General features: G+C 34.1%; 1 long non-coding RNA gene across 1 annotated transcript; it reads right to left on the bottom strand.

Annotated features, from left to right (window-relative positions):
- Positions 1 to 279: 279 nt before the first annotated feature.
- On the bottom strand, positions 280 to 1,855 carry LOC147576835 (uncharacterized). The gene is made up of 2 exons (XR_015241466.1): positions 1,077 to 1,855; positions 280 to 619 (listed from the first exon to the last, which is right to left on the bottom strand). It is a non-coding gene; the product is annotated as an uncharacterized LOC147576835 (long non-coding RNA).
- Positions 1,856 to 3,914: the final 2,059 nt, after the last annotated feature.

Raw genomic sequence — 3,914 nt, 5'->3', positions numbered from 1 at the left:
AATATGTTTGCCTTACATGGAAAAGGGGACTTTATAGATATAATTAAATTTAGGATCTTGGGATGGGCATATATATTATCCTGGATTATCTAGATGGGCTCAGTGTAATTATGAGTTCTCCTAAGAGGAGGAGACTGGAAGAACAGATTAGAAAAAAAGATATGATGGCAGGCACACAGGTCAGAGTAATAGGATTGCTGGCTTTCAAAATGGAGGAAAGGGCCATGAAATAATCCAAGTGGCCTCTAGAAGCTGGGAAAGACAACTAATTCTCCCCTGGATGGTCCAGAAGGAATGCAATCCTCACATTTTTATTTTAACCAGTGAAACCTATTTTTGGCTTCTGATTTTCGGGACTCTAAGAAAATTAATTTGTTGTTTGAACCACTACGTTTGTGGTATCTCGGTATAGCAGCAATAGAAAACTAACACAGGCATACTTGCCTTCGTTGGTCTCTTCTTTTCTTAACTGTATTCCAGGCATCAGTTCTTAATTTCTCTTTCCTTTTCATTTCCTCTCTGCTCCCCTTTACTTTCCATCTCTTGCTTTTCTTGTCCCTTTTCTTGTCCTCTTTATCTTCTTGATGATGTCTTTCAGATTCATAGCTTTGAAAAATATCTAAATAGTAATGATCCCTAGACATTTATTTCCAGGCAGAATGTCACCCTTATTCTCCAGAGTTCACTAATTATCATCTCCTCTTAGAGCTAACAAACATCTTGAAAACCACAAATTCAATTTTTTTTAAAAAAACAAAACTCATCCCTTACCACACACACACATACACACACACACACACCCCATAATAATTTTCCCGTGTTCATTAATTACACTTCTATTCTTTCAGTTCCTCAGTCCAAAAAATTTGTAGTCATCCCTAAGTCTTTTTTTTTTCCTCAAACCTCACATCCAACTCATTAGGAAATACTGTTTGCTCTACTTTTAAGATATATCTAAAATTACACCACTTTTCACCAGCTACATTGCTACTATCTTCACCCAATTTACCATTTGTTTCATCCAGATTATTGCAAAAGCATTCTACCTTGATCCTCCTGTGAATGCCCTTCCTTACCTATAGTCTAACTTCAGCATGTAGCCAGAGTAATCCTATGAAAACAAGCTTCTGTATGGCTTGCTCTTGTTCAAAGCAAACACTAATGTCTTCACAATGATGGACATATCTTAGTATGCGACTTCCTAATTGCTTTTTAGATGTCGTCATCTTCTACTCATTTATTTGCTTTTTTATTAATTACTGAAAAATTGGAACCTTTGCTGTTTCATGCTCACTGGAGGACTGGTGCTGCATAAGAATATTCTCTCAGAATGCTCTTCTATCAAACATCTGCATGGCTCACTCCTTTACCTCCAGTAGGTCTTTGTTCAGGTATCTATTTGCTCAGTGAGGACTTTCCTTGCCACCTTTGTTTATGTCATAATGTTTTCAAATTGTCACTCCCTATCTACCAGGCCTGTTTTATTTTCCCCAGTAGCTCTTACCACCATCTCATATACCATATAGTTTGCTTGTATATTTGTTTTTTGTCTACTGCTATCCAGGATGCAAGCTCCATTAGACTAGAGATTTGTTTCACTTACTGCTATATCCTTGGTATAAAGAACAATGACTAGAATGTACTAAGGGCTTGATAAATAATATTGGTCACATTTAAATATATATACGTTCTCCATATAGGCCTTAGAGGGCAGATATAATGAGAATAAGATCAAGAATTAGGTTCCTTTACAGATCAATTTCATAACTTTCAGTAATTAATACATTTATTTATTCATTTTTTTATTCAGGAAGCATTTATTCCTTGTTTATTATGATCAGGTTATTCTTACAGGCATAAGAGATACAGCAAAGAAGAAGATTCAGTCTGGACTTTGAAAGATTTTTCTCAGCTAGGGAAAAAAAAATCACAAAATGAAGATACTACAGGGAAGACTATGGTAAGACCCACAATAAAAACAAAAGTGAGGAAGCTTTATGTGTATAGTATGATGATTTATAGAAACATATATTTTAATCATGACAATTACAGAAAAATAATGTTGAACATTTCTACTCTCTGACCTCTGTTCAATCAATCTTTAAGCTATGGGTTATATTTGCTCTCTACACCTTCCCAAGTACAGTCACTTGGATAATATATTAATTACTATCAGCTCCAGAAAAATTAGGTTTCTCATGATCTTAACATGTGCAAGGCATGCCAATTCATTTACATTTAGCCAGGATGCAGGTCAATCTTATTCCCTACAAAAAAGCAAGATATGTCAAACAGTATACAACATAATTCTATTGCTAGGTCTAAGAGTACTTTTTTCTCCAAATAGATTAAATCACTTCCACATAATATTTTTTTGATGTTCTCCTAAGATAGATAAAGGCTGCTAGCATCATAGATTTATCTTTTCTTAGACTCACCAGGGCCAAAAATAATACTGCTAACTTAGGCCATCCTTCTTGTAAATATTCATCATCATGCCACAAGTTAGATCCAGAGACAGAGAGTAGATGGACCAGGACCAATTCATCACTTTTACTTGAAGGAGCATATATCCTGTGGACTGCAAGTAGCAGCATTTTATTTAGATATGGAGGTTGGCATTAATATTATTGAACCTCTCGGTATTATCGGGAGCATAATTTAATGTGGTTTATGTAGATTTCCTTTATGGTTTTTATGCCCCAAACCTCTAAATATCGCATAAAATATATGGATAATAGGAAAATATGCATTCATTAAGTTAATAGTGAAAGCCTGTAATTGCCATAAAAGCAAATCAGTTAGATTAAATGGTTACAATATAGTCATATAGAAAATTAATTCCAACAGTGATAATCACTATTATCTGAAATCCGTCATTAGGAGAGAGGCATGTTGGAAAATTAAAAAAAAAAAAACAAACTGTGCACATGCTCAAAGTCATAGTCTTTTTTATTTTCACCTCCATTACCTTAGTCCACGTTTAATGTGCTTCATCTCCCAGAGTGAAAGAAGTAATTGTCATATTTCCTATTATTACATAAGTAGACAAAATAGGACAAAAAATATCTTGTTTTAGCCTATATTGTAGAAACTGCATTGCATTAGGAAACTGACTCAGGTATTGTTTCCATCTCTGTCATTTACTAGCTCTGTGATCTCAGGAAAGTAATTAAAGTTGGTGGATATTTTATTTCACTAACTGGAAAATGGGACTACATATATCTGTCCTGCCCACCTTAAAAAATGATAAAAATTTGATGAAATAGTGTATTTGCAATTTTTGTTTTTACAACCATAAAACTACTGAGATGTAAAGCATTTTTATTGCATTATTTTAAACTTCATTATTAATTGCATTACTTTTCAATGAATAAAACACAGCTTAAAACCATATCACCAAAAACCAATTTAGCAAATACTTCTAATTCAGGGTCCTATCTGAGGACTCTCAATAAATCAAGTGCTTATAGCCTAATAGTTACCACAATTACTTCTTGATTTTGACCCTTCATTAAGAATACTACTTTAATTTTGACTTTTAATACTTGAATTTCTATTCTTAGTTCTCTAATCCTCTTTCTGATGATTTCTTCTATGACTGTATCTTCTACTGCAAATGCTTGTGGGCTGACTGTGTAATCCTGACAGGTCTACATTCTGATTATCATGTTTCACTTGTACAAAGCCAAAGTCATCATTTTCCCCAAACTTTACACTTTTTGTTTTTTTTAGGCTCAAATTATTGGAGTCCCTTTTTAGCATCTCTTTCTTTCTTCCTCGCCTCTTCTATCCAGTCTCTTATTTATACCTCTTCTTTAGGTCTTGCTCCCATCGTGACACACATTGGCAAGCACTCTGGGATTACCTTCATCAGTAAAATATATTACCCAATTCTATATGTAGAGCTTTAC

This window comes from Puma concolor, chromosome D1, assembly GCF_028749965.1.
Source record: "Puma concolor isolate L17-30 chromosome D1, mPumCon1.1.hap2, whole genome shotgun sequence".
Classification (NCBI taxonomy): domain Eukaryota; kingdom Metazoa; phylum Chordata; class Mammalia; order Carnivora; family Felidae; genus Puma; species Puma concolor.
Note: the sequence above shows the minus strand (reverse complement) of the source record. Positions and strands in the feature narration are given on the sequence as shown.